We start from the raw sequence: 17,692 nt of genomic DNA on the forward strand, positions 1-17,692 counted from the left end.
GCACCAGCAGGTAGTCTTGGTTCAGTCTCTTGTGGGGTCACTGCTCCCCTTCCTTTGGGTCTTGGTGTGTGCAGGATTTTGTCTGTGCCTTCCAAGACTAGAGTCTATTTTCCCCCATCCTGTGGAAGTCTTGTAGACCAATCCCACTGTCCTTCAAGGCCAAATTTCCTGGGGATTCCCAGTCCCTTTGTTGGATCCGTAGGCTGGGAAGCCTGACGTGGGGTTTAGGACCTTCACAACAGTGGGAGAACTTCTTTGGTGTTATTGTTTTGTTCTCCAGTTTGTGGGTCACCCACCTGGCAGGTGTGGGATTTGATTTTATCGTGATTGTACTCTTCCTACTGTCTCATGGTGGCTGCTTCTTTGTCTTTGGATGTGGGGTATCCTTTTTTGGTGGGTTCCAATGTCCTGTCAACGGTTGTTCAGCAGCTAGTTGCGATTTTGGTGCTATCATAGGAGACAATGAGTGCACATCCTTCTCCTCCAGTATCTTGAACCGGAAGCTCCTTTCCTGTTTAGTTTTTTTTTTAACAGTTCTGTGAGGTTTGTTACTTTGGTCCAAAATAAGGAAACAGGGACCCAGAGAGATTAAATAAGTTTCCCGAGGCTACTGGCAAATGGCCGTCAGAATTTGAACTTCAAAACTCAAAATTGTCTCATTGCATCTAGGGACCCTTTCCCACCTTCTGTAAAGGAATTGAGTGGCCTGGGATTTGGGTCCTGGCTACCCCTAGTGGTGTCCTTCTGCCTAAATAACCCTCAGCTTACTGGGTAGGGTTCTATCCCAGGTAGGGTGGGTTCAAGTGAGGTAACAGGGCTTTTATTTTCCTGATGAGACCTCACTCTACAGGTCATCTTGTCTGTTCTTCACAAGGTACCAACTGTGAGTCAGATCCTATCCCTCCTTTGTGAAAAAGCCCCTAATAGTTTCAAATGTCAAACAGCAAAACATCTTGGGACCTGAAAGTAAAGTACGTAGCGAGAGACACATCTGCTTCTCCAGCCTCTTTCCCTTCTCTACTTCCATCTGTGGTCTGCCCTCCCACTCCGCTCCTTTCTGTCTCACACCCTTGCCAGCATCATTCATACTTCAGAGCCTTGGCATGCACCATCCTCTCTACTTGGAACCATCATTCCCCATATATATGCTGGGCTCCTTCCTTCTCGGAAATGTTTTCAGCTTGTAAGTCACCACTTCTGAGAAGCCTTCTCTGGCCACCTTAGCTAAAGTGAGCCTCTGCTGCCATATTCCAAACCATTACCTGTCTTACTGCTTTTATTTCTCTCACTGTCTAAGATGATTATTTCTATTTATATATTTATCATTGTTTTCTTCATAGAGTAGAATGCTGGCAGGGAAACTTCTGTTCATCACTCTAGTCCCAGTTCTTGAATAGTACCATGACCATAGTAGGTGGTCAATAAATGTTTGTTAAATAAATTAAGCATGAATTAACAAATTAAGCACCTGATACATAGTACATGCTCAATAAACGCTATTTATGTTTCTTTAAAATCAGTATACCCCTCTAGAAAACAGCTTTTTAGTTTCTTGTAAAACTAAACAGGTCATTAGCAATCTGACTTAGCAGTTGCACTTTTGGGCATTGATCCCAGAGAAATTAAAATTTATGTTTATAAAAATCCTATACACAGATGTACATAAGAGCTTCATATATAATAAACCAAACTGAAAACAATCCAGGTATCCTGCAATGGGTTAATATTCAGTTGGCCAAAAAGTTCATTCATCTTGTGGGAAAACCCCAAATGAATTTTTGGGCCAACCCAATACTTAAACAGACTGTAATGTATTCATACAATAGAATACTCCTCAACAGCAAAAAGAAACTATTAATTATACTCATCTACTTGGGTGTATCTACAGGAATATTTGGCTGAGCAAAAAAAAGACAGCCACAAAATTTACGTGCTGAATAATTTTAGTTACATAACATTCTTGAAAAGGAAAAATTGTAGAGATGGAAAACAGATCAGTGGTTGTAAGGTTAGCAATACAGGAGGGAAATAGGGAGGAGGGAGATTTGATTATAAAAGGCCCAAAAGGTGGATCCTTGTGGTGGTGAAACTTTTGTGTCTTGACTGTGAAAGTGAAAACATTAATGTTACATGCGGTAAACTTATATAGAATGAAATACATACACACACGCACACCCATGCAATAAATGAGTACAAGTAAAACTACAGAAATCAGAATAAAGTTGTTGAATTGTGTACATGGGAATATCCTGGTTATGATATTAAACTCTAATTTTGCAAGATATTACCTTAAGAAGAAACTAGTAAAGGGGGCATAGGAGCTCTTTTTTCTTAAAACTTAATCTGAAGCTATCATTATTTCAAAATATAAAATTTAATATTATGAAAGAAATATATCCTTGAAACCTGAATAACTTGGTAAGAATATTTGCTCTTTGAAACGTGGATAAACTGCTGCCCACAAACAGTGCTGAGAAAGGTTGTGTTAAGTCATTCAATATTATATTTATACTATAAATTATGATTCTGTTGAAAGAATGACTATTTTTTGCATCGTTCTCTCTAGACTAGCCTCATTTTGTTTGCCTTTTCTTTTCAAATTCAGAGCCAGGCCTGCTCAGTCATTTGGAATGTGTTTGTGCAGAGGCACCACGAAAGGCTAACAGTATCTATTTCATGAATCACTGGACATGGCAAAACTAGGAAGTATAACCAAATTTCCAGAAATATACCATTAGAACTGTAGTGAATACACGATGCATGTCTCATTAGCTAATTAAATCCACAATCAAGCAAGTGCCATTGTGGTGGTCTTAGGTGGTTGTGTGCCTTTATGACTTTAGCCTGGCTGGCTCCCACCTAATCATGGATTATTCGTTTGATAGCTGAGTTTTCTTGGGAGAAAGATGTTTCGATTCCAACATATTCCTTTAATCCAGATCTGAAACCTCCACTTGAGTTCATGAAATTCCTCAGGTTTAATTACTATGTAGCATTTTACATTTTATAAAGGATAAGATTTTTTTGTTTGTTTGTTTTCTTTTGGAAAGAGCATGGCTTTGAAGTTAGAAAGAAATAGATTTGAAATTTAGTTTTGTCAACTATTAACTCACTCTAAAGCTGTAACCCTGGGCCTGTCTGACTTCCCTGGTGGCTCAGTCAGTAAAGAATCCGCCTGCAATGTGGGAGACCTGTGTTCAATCCCTGGGTTCAGAAGATCCCCTGGAGGAGGGCATGGCAACCCACTCCAGTATTCTTGCTGGAGAATCCCCATGGACAGAGGAGGCTATGGGCTGCAGTCCCTGGAGTCGCAAAGAGTCAGGTAGGACTGAGCAACTAAGCAATCAGACACTGGTCCTGTCATGCCTTTGTAATTCTCCCCATCAGTGAGTCTGTTCTCCTAAATCACTTCTGTGATCATAACCTAAAATTTGGCGTTATGTAGGCCTTTTGTAATCTCGGTTTTATGCATCCCATCCTCTGGCTATCTCTTCTCTCTTTTTTTTTTCTTCTTGGACATAGAGTCTCTATTTCAACTCCAGTAATCTCTGATCCCATGAGAACTCTCCCTATTCCAAAGCTATGGAGATATCCTTATTTTTTTTTTTCCTGTAAATTTATGCTATTAAATTTCAGTAGAAAATGTTTTAGTCTTTCATTTCTAACTATGCTTTATTTTCCATAGTTTCTATTGCTGTGTCTTCAAATTCATGTCTTTTTATTCTGCAATATCCAATCTCTATTAACATCCCTCAGTGTATTTTTTGTTTCACATATTTTCCAATGTCATAAATTTTATTTGAGTTCTGTTTTTGCATCTTCCATTCTCTTCTCATAGATTTAATAATTTATTATTCCTTCTTGAACATATATGCCATATTTATAAAAGCTATCTTTCAGCATATTTGTCTAAAAATTCCACCATCTTTCACACTTCTTTTTCTGTTGCTATTGACTGACTTTTCTCATTGTTAATGCTTGAATTTTCCTGCTTATTTGGTCGCTTTATCTTGGATTACAGACACTGTGAATGTATGCATGATATCTCTAATCCAACTGGAATTTTGTGTTTATTTGACTCGTTGTTGGGAGGGATTATTTTATTCCTTTTTTTTCCAGCGTGGATATCCAGTTGTCACTGTATCATTTATTGAGATGACATTCATTTCCCCCATGGTTCTATAGCACTTTGTTGTAATTTAAATATCCATATGTGTGTAATTTTTTTCTGATCTCTTCTTTCTATTCCATTAATTTGCTTTCCTTTTCTTTTCCCAATACCATGTGATTTTAATTACTTAACATGTAGCTTTACTTAAACTTTGCTGTAGCTTAAATTACTGTATAAGAATTTTTACACAGTGTTGTAATTCAGTTCAGTTGCTCAGTCATGTCCGACTCTTTGCGACCCCATGGAGTGCAGCAGGCCAGACCTCCCTGTCTATCACCAGCTCCCAAAGTTTACTCAAACGTGTGTCTATTGAGTTGGTGATGCCATCCAACCATCTCATCCTCTGTCATCCACTTCTCTTCCCGCCTTCAGTCTTTCCCAGCATCAAGGTCTTTTCAAATGAGTCATTTCTTCATAATATTGCAGCAGAATCTATATTTTATTAAAGAATGCAATATTCAAAAGTATACCTAATAATAATCTGAGATAGTACTCACTCTGGACCCAATTTTAGCATAACCAAAGGCCAATATATGTGACTATAATCAGATACAAATAAAATTGTATTTTCTGATGCCTAGGACTACTTTCACAATGTATCTTAAAATATTTGTAGCAGACAGTCATGTCCTTAAGGACCTTTCTTTTAGAGAGGCATAGAGTCATCACCTAAGCATGTTTGCATCATTGTATAATAGAAATATTCCTATTAGAGGCCACTTAAATGTAATTTAATGCTTCACAGAATTGTATAAAAATTGTTTTAGAAATTTTGTGCTTTAATTTTCCATTTTAAAATGGGCTACTTTTAATAGCATTAATTGCTAACTACTTTTTGACTTCATCACTCAACCCTGACAGAACTTTGATTTGGTTTCAGGAATTGCATCCCTTAAAAAAAAATCAACTTAGAAATATAACAACACAAGGGTTACCTTTATTATTAATAGTCCTCAACTTACTAGTTCTCTAAAGTTGCTGAAGCCACTGTGCAACCTGAAGCCTCAAACCATGTGCCATTAACTTTCTACCAAAAGCATTTCATTTCAAGCCTACAGCTGACTTCAGCAGCATCCTGGAGGACAATTTAAGGGAGGAAGTTTGCCATTTTGCCAGTGCGGACAGGCAGTTTCACATCATTTCTGTAAACAACTTGCCATAATTTAAGTAGGCAAAGAAATCTTCACCTGTGTGAATATGCATATGTTCCTTTTAACTTTGCAACTTCAGCAAAGTCTTGCACCAGGTTTTGCATGCACTCTTCTGAGCTCCCTCTACAATGGAGACATTGTGCTTGGATATGGCCTCCTTGCACTTTGACAAAACATCAGCAGATCCCCTCATTATAGGTGCAAGGTCAAGGTGGCAAGGACGACCATGTTCTAATGAGGATATGACCCCATTCATCCTTGCCAGGAACCAGTAGTCTTTAGGACCTAAGAGTTCTTGACAGAAGTTACAAAAAGCATGAGACGGTACTATGGAATGTTACTAGCTCTTCCTCTTGGGGAATCCATCATTACCTTGGAGACAGAAAAGTGGAGGTTTAAATCAGACCTAGAAAAATAAATCCTGAACTGCCCATGGCAACCTACCATGGAACCTAACAAATGGAATCTGTAATTCCATTCACCAGACTTTCTGGATGAGATCTAGGGACACAGGGGGACCAACCAACCTGTAGACCCTACCCTGGATTCAAGAAAAAAAAAGTCTCATACTCCTGTTAGAAGTCCCTAGTTATATTATTGTCAGTAATCTGATCTGTACTAAAATTACTCCTTCTGCTCTTTTAAAATAATTTGAAATGCTAAAAGTAGGCTGATGTTTCATGGTATATGGGACTTTTGGTATATGAATGTAACCTACCCTGCCAGGGTTAGACTGGAGAACTGAAAAACTCTGAGGTCGCTCTTCTCAGCTCTGACCACTACTCCTTCTACCTCTCTGTATTCCCTGCCTTCTGCTGTGAGCCCACATCATTCTCTTTCTTCTGAGGCTCAGGGAAGCCAAGAGTTCTGATTTATATACCGTTCTCGTGTGCTTTTTCTTAAGGAGGTCAACTTCCAGATTTTCACAGTAAAACTGCTCTTCTCAGTAGCAGCATTCTGCTCAAAACTTGTTTCAACTTGTAATGCCCTGGGCAACTGTGCCATATTATCAGGACTGGTGTCAAATGAGTTGGGCCCCTAGACCTCTTCTTGAGCACTGAAAGACTGAATCTTCAATGCAGCAAAACATCTCTGCTTGAAGTCTTACTCTCTGCATCACGGTCTAGAAACTGCTTCCGCACATTTAATTTATGAAAACATCATAGTCTTGTTCTACCTGTTGTCCAGTGTTTGAAGACCCTTGTTTCATCTATTTTGTCTGCTTTTCTCTTTATTTCTTTTTTTTTTTTTAATTTTATTTTATTTTTAAACTTTACATAACTGTATTAGTTTTGCCAAATATCAAAATGAATCTGCCACAGGTATACATGAGGAAAATAAATCTAGTCTCTGCATTCTCAGTCACTTCAGCTGTGTCCAGTTTTTTGTGACCCTGTGGACTGTAGCCTGCCAGGCTCCTCTGTCCATGGGATTCTCCAGGCAAGAATACTGGAGTGGGTTGCCATGCCCTCCTCCAGGGGATCTTCCTGACCAGGGAATGTACCTACATCTCTTACATTTCCTGCAATAGCAGGAAGATTCTTTACCACTAGCACTGCCGGCAAAGCCCTGTTTTTCAGAGGAAACACTGATCCACCCGGAAGCTTTTGGTTACTTGACCAGTTTTTCTATTATTAATACATCCACACTTTGTCACTATTTAGCAAAATCATATAGATTATACCTTGGAGGTTCTAAAAATTGTTTGACCTGGATGATGGCATTTATGATAAAGAGAAGGAAAGGAGGTACTCCAAAAACTTCAAGTGTTTCATAATACCTACAATTAGGAAATGTAATGTCCAAGGTCAGCTTTGTAGTAGGAAGTGATAGACTTGAATATTTATGCTCAGATAATTTTGAAAGCTCCCTCCTTCACTCTGCATTCCTCCTACCCACTTACGGCAGGTATTATTCTCCAGTTAGAAATCTCTATTAATATGAAAACTCAGCTGGAAGAAACTTAATCAAACAGTCAATTTTTAAATTAAAAAATAATAAAATACCTCTAGCCTTAAAAATTATTGTCATTAATCAGTACTAGGAACAGCAGCAAATAGTAAGTGAACTCAGAATACCAATTGCAAAAAAAGAAGTTTATGACCCTGTTCAGGAAGATTTGTCCTGAAAAGCCCTCAATTAACAGAGGAAAAATATACCATATGCCTCAGGACTTGAGAAAAAAAAAAGTAGCAGCAGAGAGCATTAAGGGGAAAAATTACCATCTTAAATACATTCCTGCACGTGTCAGAAATGAACTAACTTTCAAAAGCTATTACCTGTTAATTGGAAAATCACAGAGCAGATGGAACCAATTAATCTACAATTACAGAATCACTACAATCCAAACAAAAATAATTAACTCATTTGCAAGATATAATTTTTTAAAAGAAACTCTTCCTAATATCTCTAAAATTGGGCAAGAGACACAACATTTTGTTGTCATAGGAGATTTTAAGCCATTCCCAGAGGCTAAATTTCCCTCAGGATAAAAGGGAAGTTGGTCTGATGAATTTACAGTCCAAACTTCCAAGAAAAGAATACAGATGTAAAGTGTGTTAAGACCATTCGTTTAAGAATGTTATTTATATCCACTATGCAGGAGAAACTGTTAGTTGCTAATTATAAAATAGTGACTGACAACAGATAAGGGTCCTAATGTCATGAAATTTAGAGTTTAGTGTGTGAAAGTGTTAGTCCCTCGGTCATGTCTAACTCTTCTCGACTCTATGGATGGTAGCCCTCTAGGATTCTCGGCCCATGGGATTTTCCGGGCACGAATACTGGAGTGAGTAGCCATTCCCTTCTTCGGCATTGCAGGCAGATTCTAACTGTCTGAGCCACCAGGAAGTGTGTGACAAGTGCCAAATCACCACCCAAACAGATGCCAAATTGCAGTTGTAACTCATGCTGTGAAGAAGGGCTACTGAGTATAGTTTGCACTGTAGACTGAATGTTTGTGTCCCCCCCACGCACATCCATATGTTGAAACCTAGTCTTTTTCTTTTTCTTTTTGCTGCACTGGATCTTTGTTGCTGCTCACAAGCTCTCTCTAGTTGTGGCAAGTAAGGGCTGCTCTCTACTTGGGTTGCACGGGCTTCTCACAGCAATGGCTTCTCTTGTTGTAAAGCATGGGCCTTACACATGCAGGCCTTGCTAGTTGTGGTATGTGGGCTCAGTAGTGGCAGCACACAGAATTCGTTGCCCCAAGGCATGTGGGGTCATCCTGGACCAGGGATGGACCCCGTTTCTTCTGCACTGGCAGGTGGACTTCCAACCACTGGACCACCAGGTAACTCCAAAACCTAGTCTTAAGTGTGATGATATTTGAAGGTAAGAACTTTAAGAGATGATTAGCTCATGAGGGTGGGACCCCCATGAACGGGATTAGTATCCTTATAAAACAGGCCCAAGAGAGCTCCCTTACTCCTTTTCCATGTGAGAACACAGTGAGAGAAGGGACATCTATTAACCAGAAACAGTGGGGCCTTCACCCTACATCTAATCTATTGACATCTCACCTTGATCTTGGACTTCCCAGCCTCCAGAAATGTGAGGAATAAGTTTATGTTGTTTATAAGCCACCAAGACTATGTACCTCTGTTATAGCAGCCTGATCAGACTAAGACACTCACACGTGTCCCAATTTACTATTGTACTGTCTCCATAGAGTTTCCAGGTTGCATTGCAAGGACAGAAGTCCAGGAAGAAGCAGGTGAATTCCCTGAGTTGAGAAGGAGTCCATAGTTCAAGGAGATAAGAAGAAGAGAGGCATAGTTCACGGGACATGGTCCCAAACAAGAGAGAACCCCACAAAGAGAGAATTCCAGATATCAGTCAGGTGTTCCTCAGACATTCAGTAGAGTTCTGATTCACATATGCATTTGATGAACTACCCAAGAATGGAGAAAGACCTTCAGAGAGAATCTGAGGCAATACTTACCAGAGCACAAAAAGGGCTGATGATATCATATGTTCCCAATAGAAAGACAAAAACCTCATGATTATTGGAGCATCAGGTAGAGTTCTAAGAAAGTTCTTATCTCATTGCTGCTGCTGCTGCTGCTAAGTCACTTTAGTCGTGTCCGACTCTGTGTGACCCCATAGACGGCAGCCCACCAGACTCTTCTGTCCCTGGGATTCTCCAGGCAAGAATACTGGAGTGGGTTGCCATTTCCTTTTCCAATGCAAGCATGCACGCAAAGTCGCTTCAGTCGTGTCTGACTCTGTGCGATCCTATGGACAGCAGCCCACCAGGCTCCTCTGTCCATGGGATTCTCTAGGCAAGAATACTGGAGTGGGTTGCCATTTTCTTCTCCATCTTATCTCATTAGTAGAGAAAAATTAGCCCAAGACCAACACTGCTCATCCCACCTAACTAGTCATTTTTAAATATTTTATTGAAGTATAGTTGATTTACAATGTTGTATTAATTTTTGCTGTACAGCAAAGTGAATCAGCTGTATCTATACATATATATATATACTTTTTCATATTATTTTCATGCTTTACATAGATTATTGAGTATAGTTCCCTGTGCTATCCAATATGACCTTGTTGTTTATCCATCCTACATATATAATATTTTACATCTGCTAATGTCAAACTCCCAATCCTTCTTTGATTGTGATATATAAATATTAACAGGAAAAAAAAAAACAACAGGATTTGGGATAATTCATAGTTCTTTCTTCAGGACGCTAGAGTCCAAACATATGATCATGGAAGCGACAGCATTGTCAATAATTTTTTTCTTAAAAAAATTGTCTTTCTTCTTCTTGTCCTACAAATGGACTTTAATCGAAGCTGGCAGATTTTGGATACAGACAAAACACTTGTCAGCATCTATGAGAAATGTTGTCCAAAAGTGTAGAAGAATTATTTCTGAAGGTTGATAAATCCAGTAAGGGGTTAAATCCCTATACTTTAAGGCTCTTGGGCTTCCCTGATGGCTCAGACGGTAAAGCATCTGCCTGCAATGCAGGCAGACCTGGGTTCCATTCCTGGGTCAGGAAGATCCCCTGCAGAAAGAAATGACAATCCATTCCAGGATTCTTACCTGGAAAATTCCGTGGACGGAGGAGCCTGGTAGGCTATACAGTCCATGGGGTGGCAAAGAGTCGGACACGACTGAGCAACTTCACTTAAGGCTGTCACACATTTGAGATCTCCTGGTTGGTACATTATTTCCATTCCATTCTTATAAGCCAGATCCTCTCACTCATCGAAACCCTTTTCAATAAGTAGGTCAAGAAGCACAGTCCTCACACAACCTTGGTACTAAGACATTAGAATCTCTGGTCCACCCCTTGCCCCACCACCCATTTAGAAAATCAAACTGCTCGAAACATATATGTATAAATATTTTTTCTATATTTCTACCATGGGTTATATTTCAATATCATTTTGCATATTTTGAAAAGAATCCTGCCTCTTCCAACAATTTCTCTTTTTTTTCCAAAATATAATACATGTTTATTCAATTTCTAAAGAGCAAATGATTTCCCAGACTAGAATCTGTAAGATATAAATAAATAACACACACACAGAGTTAAATTTGAGAGCATAAAAATTTAAACTTCTATATGAAAAAAGGCAATAAAATGCAAATAATTTTGATAATTTGGTAAAAATATTTGTTACAAATTTGTAAGTTAAATTATCTTTCTTATACCAAAGACTGTTATAAGTTTTTAAACTCTATAAGCAAATAATGTTTCATTTAAGGACAAAATATTTAATAGGTAAATGTATGAAATATACATACCCTTCTTATAAATACCAACAATTTCTAATGAATATGACAAGTCTCAGATTTGGAGGAAACATTTCGAAAGGTTAAGTAATTTTTCTAATGAAACGCAGTCAGTGACTAAATTTGGATTAAAGCATTTATTTATTCAACAAAAATTTATTGAATGCCTAATACATTCTAGTCATTGTTCTTGGTTTTAAGAATGTGTTAATATATAAATGGGAAACACAAAAAATAAGTCCTGCCCTTTTGGGCTCAGATCTGTCTAATGGAGACCATGTGATTTTATTACTATATCCTGTAATCTCTGTATCAAAGAGCATTGAAACTTTCCCTTGCTAATTTTGCATTAAACATGACATCAAGAATGTATTTGAAACATTACTCAAACAAAAGCATTCTAAATGAATGATCACAATATTTCCACAGTACTTGGTCTGTCAGCACAGTGACTCGTCATACCCAAAATCTGTCCTGGGCAACAGATGCCTGAAATTCTACCACAAGGCAAATTAAGTATTATTTTTTTCTTTATTAATAACTTTTCAGTGATAATTCTTACATCTGTAATAAAATGTGAGAGTCCCTGAAGGAATGCGTATCTAAACTAAAATGAGAAAAAGGATCTCAGGAAAAGGATGTTTGGTTGTCCAGCAAATTACTGAATATGTGTGTTTGGTGAATCTTTTTTGAGTATAACTCATAGAAATCTAATGCAAACTTCCTCAGAAACAAAAAGAAATCCACTTCAGGAAGGCTGATTTAAGGTACTCTTACAATGTCAATTATATCTTGTTCACCATGTCCTGAATGAGCCTTTTTTTCTCTCTGGCTTTACTCTCTAATGGAGAAGGCAATGGCACCCCACTCCAGTACTCTTGCCTGGAAAATCCCATGGACAGAGGAGCCTGGTAGGCTGCAGTCCATGGGGTCGCTGAGGGTCGGACACACTGAGCAACTTCCCTTTCACTTTTCACTTTCATGCATTGGAGAAGGAAATGGCAACCCACTCCAGTATTCTTGCCTGGAGAATCCCAGGAACAGGGGAGCCTGGTGGGCTGCCGTCTATGGGGTCATACAGAGTCAGACACGACTGAAGCGACTTAGCAGCAGTAGCAGTTACTCTATATAGGGCTTTCTCCATTTGATGAGGAATATGGTTTAGTTGCTAAGTCCTATTCAACTCTTTTGTGACCTCATGGACTGTAGAGTGCCAGGCTCCTCTGTCCATGGACTCCTCCAGGCAAGAATACTCGAGTGGGTAGCCATTTCTTTTTAAGGGAATCTTCCCGATGCAGCGATTGAACCTGGGTCTACCGGCATTGCAGACAAATTCTTTACTGAGTGATCCACCAGGGAAGCCTGATGAGGAATGTACCCCACTTTTAAATCTAGGATGATGTAGTATTATAGAGGGAGCTCCCTCTCAGAGGGAGCACATGCTAAAATGTAAATTTTATAAAGGAGAACTTAAACTATGATTATGTAATATGATATTAACACTAATATTTGAGTCTAAAATCTTATACATTTTATAAAATAAAAGATTTCTCCAAAAGCCTTTCTTTCTCTTATTTTCACTGATTTGATGTCTTTTTCTATTTATTGGTTTATTAGCAGTAATGCCTGTTGGTTTTTCCTGCGTGTAAGGACTTAAGATCAGCATTTACCTTCATTAATCACACTGCATTGTCACATCAGCCCTGTAAGAAAAGTCCTAGTATTACAACCACTTAAAATTCAAGGAAATTTAGTCTTAAAAGACCGTGCAAGTATATGCATCTAATAAGCAGCTAAGTCAAGATGTGAGCTTAGAAACTGAGCTTCTCATTGGCACTGCCTTTTTGACAGTACAGTAGGGAAAACTTAAATAACATTTTAATGCTTCCTCAAAATTAAATCCTTAAATCTTTATTCTTACTAAAGACTGTATTTTTAAAAAATGACATGGGGTAAAGAAGAGATATCAAACCCTAGTAGTAACATATGAATTCAAATCCCAGTTCCACTATTGAATAGCTGTGAACATTTAGGCACTCGGCTCAAATTTTATATATAGGAATTTCTTAAAATATAAAGATAGAATAATAGCTATGTCAGTATATTTTGTAAAGATTAAGTGAAATAGACTCTTGCTTGTATAGTAAGCAGACTTACTATAGCCAATAATAACATGAGAGTCAGCTAAAATATAGAAAAATGTTTATTTAAAGATGTTAGAGGGTAAGAATGCTTACATTCTACAGGATTGTAAAAGGCATGACCAGTTTGAAAAACTCTTTGGTGATTTCCTAAAAACACAAATATATACCTATCACAACCCAGAGATTCTACTTCTGAGCATTTATTTTAAAAATGAGCATACATTCACCCAGAGTTGTACAAGAATATGTATGGAAACTCATCCAGGATATATCCAAATTGGAAACAACTCAGAATTCCTATTAACAAGCGAATGGATTTTAAACAATTGTATGAATTCCATACAGTGGACTAATGTACATGGATCTAAAGAAACTGCCTGCTGAAACATGCTACGGCTGAATCTCAGAATAATTACTCTGAGTGAAGAATCTGGGCACAAAGCCATATATACTGGATGATTCCATGTGCTTTATCTTTTAATGTGACTCTTTTATTATTATAATTATCAGTATTTATTTGACCGTGTTTGGCCTCAGTTGAGGCGTGTGAGATCTTCGTAGTGTCAGACAGATCTATAATTGTGGTGTGCGGCATGCAAGCTTAGGTGCCCCAGGGCATGTGGAATCTTTGTTCCCCAACCAGGGGTAAAACTGATGTCCCCTGCATTGCAAGGCAGATTTTTAACCACTGGGCTACCAGAGAAGTCCCCCATTAATTTTAAGTTGTGGTAAATTCACAGTAATTTCCAGAGACAAGTAATCTATCAGCTGTTACCTGAGGAAGGAAGCAGAGGGAGGAACAGATTGCTAAGGAATGTGAGGATCTTTAGAGGAAGATAGAGATTTTACAATTTGATTGTCGTGGTGGCTTCATGGGTTTGGCAAGTTGTACATTTTAAATGGATGCAGTTTATGTGAGTAATACCACAGTAAAATTAACTTTTAAAATGGAAAGATATTTCATATACATGGTTTGAACGAATCTGTCTTAAAGGTATGACTTCTTCTCAAATTGATCCATAGATTGCTGCTGCTGCTGCTAAGTCACTTCAGTCGTGCCCGACTGTGTGTGACCACATAGATGGCAGCCCACCAGGTTCCACCGTCCCTCGGATTCTCCAGGCAAGAACGCTGGAGTGGGTTGCCATTTCCTGATCCATAAATTGAATGCATTTTAAATAAAATTACCTGCAGGGTTGTGTGTGTGCATGCCCATCCATGCATGTGTAAGCATGCATGTGTGATGATTAAGAAAGTGGCTCTAAAATTTACAGAGAAATGCAGAGGACACACAAAAACTAATGCAGGCTTGAAAAATAATAAGTAAGCTAGATTAATATTACACTGAGAATGTAATGTTACAAAATGCCATAGTAAATAAGACAATGTGGAATCAAGGTAAGGATAGATAAAGTGACCGCTAGAACTACAGAGAAAATCCAGAAAGAGACTTACTTACACATCTATGGATACCTCATTTTTACAAAGGAAAGACTACACTTCAGTGAGAGAAAAGTGAGAGAATATTTATAAAAATATATTTATTTTTGATAAATAATATGAGATTGAGTATTCATATAGAAAAATGATCAATCTTATCCTGTTCCTTAAACTATATATGAAAATCAATTTTAAATCTAAATGTGTAAGAAAAAAGTGAAAGTTTCAGAAAAAATATTTAGAATGAAGCTTCCTGACTTCAGGGTATACTACAAAGCTACAGTCTTCAAGACAGTATGGTACTGGCATAAAAACAGAAATATAGACCAATGGAACAAGATAGAAAGCCCAGAAATAAACCTATGTACCTATGGGTACCTTATTTTTGACAAAGGAGGCAAGAATATACAATGGGGAAAGGACAACCTCTTCAATAAATGGTGCTGGGAAAACTGGACAGCCATATGAAAAAGAATGAAATTAGAACACTTCCTAACACCATACACAAAGATAAACTCAAAATGGATTAAAGACCTAAATGTAAGACCAGAAACTTTAAAACTCTTAGAGGAAAACATAGGCAGAACACTTGATGACATAAATCAAAGCAAGATCCTCTGTGACCCACCACCTGCTGCTGCTGCTAAGTTGCTTCAGTCGTGTCCGACTCTGTGTGACCCCATAGATGGAAGCCCACCAGGCTCCCCCGTCCCTGGGATTCCCCAGGCAAGAACAATGGAGTGGGTTGCCATTTCTTTCTCCAATGCATGAAAGTGAAAAGTGAAAGGGAAGTCACTCAGTTATGTCCAACTCCCAGCGACCCCATGGACTGCAGCCCACCAGGCTCCCCCATCCATGGGATTCTCCAGGCAAGAGTATTGGAGTGGGGTGCCATTGCCTTCTCCAGACCCATCTCCTAGAGTAATGGAAATAAAAACAAAAGTAAACAAGTGGGACCTGATTAAACTTAAGAGCTTTTGCACAGCAAAGGAAACAATAAGCAAGGGGATAAGAGAACTCTCGGAATGGGAGAAAATAATAGCAAATGAAACAACTGACAAAGGATTAATTTCCAAAATATACAAACAGCTCATATAACTCAATACCAGAAAAACAAACAACCCAATCAAAAAGTGGGAAAAAGACCTAAACAGACATTTCTCCAAAGAAGACATACAGATGGCTAACAAACACATGAAAAGATGCTCAACATCACTCATTATCAGAGAAATGCAAACCAAAACTACAATGAGCTATCACCTCACACTGGTCATAATGGCCCTCATCAGAAAGTCTACAAACAATAAATGCTGGAAAGGGTGTGGAGAAAAGGGAACACTCTTGCACTGTTGGTCGGAATGTAAATCGATATAGCCACTATGGAAGATGGCATGGAGATTCCTTAAAAAACTAGGAATAAAACCATCATGTAACCTAGCAATCCCACTCCTAGGTATATACCCTGAAGAAATCAAAATTGAAAGAGACACATGTATCCCATTGTTCATTGCAGCACTATTTACAATAGCTAAAACATGGAAGCAACCTAGATGTCCATCAACAGATGAATGCATAAAGAAGTTGTGGTACATATACACAGTGGAATGTTACTCAGCCATAAAAAGGAACACATTTGAGTCAGTTCTAATAAGGTAGATGAACCTAGAACCTATTATACAGAGTGAAGTGAGTCAGTAAGATAAAGATAAATACTGTATTCTAACACATATATATGGAATCTAGAAAAATGGTACTGAAGAATTTATTTATAGGGCAGCATTGGAGAAACAGACATAGAGAATAGACTTATGGACATGGGGAGAGGGGAGGAGAGGGTGAGACGTACGGAAAGAGTAACATGGAAACTTACATTACCATGTGTAAAATGGATAGCCAATGGCCAATGGGAATTTGCTGTATGGCTCAGGAAACTCAAACAGGAGCTCTGTATCAACCTAGAGGGGTGGGATGGAGACGGAGATGGGAGGGAGTTGCAGAAGGGAGGGGATATATGTATACCTATAGCTGATTCATAGACACCACTGAAGTGACTTAGAATGCATGCATGCTTTGGAGAAGGAAATGGTAACCCATTCCATTGTTCTTGCCTGGAGAATCCCAGAGATGGAGGAGACTGGTAGGCTGCCATCTGTGGGGTCGCACAGAGTTGGACACGACTGAAGTGACTTAGCAGCAGCAGCTGATTCATGTTGAGGTTTGACAGAAAACAGTAAAATTCTGTAAAGCAATTATCCTTCAGTAAAAAATAATTTAAAAAAATACCTTAAGGTAGACAAAGATTTCTTAAGAACAGAAATTATTCATAATAAGATAAAACTTTACAAGTAGGTTACATTATGCTATGCTAAGTCACTTCAGTCGTGTCCGACTCTGTGCGACCCCATAGACAGCAGCCTACCAGGCTTCCCCATCCCTGGGATTCTCCAGGCAAGAACACTGGAGTGGGTTGCCATTTCCTTCTCCAATGCATGAAAGTGAAAAGTTTAAGTGAAGTCGCTCAGTTGTGTCTGACCCTCAGCAACCCCATGGACTGCAGCCTTCCAGGCTCCTCCATCCATGGGATTTTCCAGGCAAGAGTACTGGAGTCGGGTGCCATTGCCTTCTCCAAGGTTACATTAAAATTAAGTCAAAGTCATAGTTAAAAATGTGAAAAGTGAATTCAAATGAGAGAAAATATTTTATGCAAATACCTGTCAAAATAATACCTAGAATGTATAAAGTACTTTCTAAATAAATACAAAACAGTAAATCAATAGAAAAAAATGAACATTCTTGAACAGATTTTGTTTTTTTAATTTAATCTTATTGTGGTAAGAACATTTAACATGAGATATAACCCTTTTAAGGGCTTCCTTGGTGACTCAGTGGTAAAGAATTTGCCTGCAATGCAGGAGACTTAGGTTCGATCCCTGAGTTGGGAAGATCCCCTGGAGGAGGGCATGGCAACCTACTTCTGTACTCTTGCCTAGAGAATCCTATAGACAAAGGAGCCTGGAAGTCTGCAGTCAAT

The 17,692-nt window shown here is 38.5% G+C and overlaps 1 long non-coding RNA gene across 2 annotated transcripts in view; it reads left to right on the top strand.

Moving 5' to 3' along the window:
• LOC123327555 overlaps positions 1–17,692 on the top strand; it is a 1,360,034-nt gene that overhangs the window by 5,758 nt on the left and 1,336,584 nt on the right. Inside the window, exon 3 of one of the 2 annotated variants that reach the window (XR_006545251.2) lies at positions 14,245–14,303. The exons of the other annotated variant lie outside the window; for it this stretch is intronic. This is a non-coding gene — a long non-coding RNA (uncharacterized LOC123327555). Of the gene's footprint in view, positions 1–14,244; positions 14,304–17,692 lie in introns of those variants that run through there. 2 annotated transcript variants of the gene reach the window in all.

Source organism: Bubalus bubalis, chromosome 16, assembly GCF_019923935.1.
Source record: "Bubalus bubalis isolate 160015118507 breed Murrah chromosome 16, NDDB_SH_1, whole genome shotgun sequence".
NCBI lineage: Eukaryota > Metazoa > Chordata > Mammalia > Artiodactyla > Bovidae > Bubalus > Bubalus bubalis.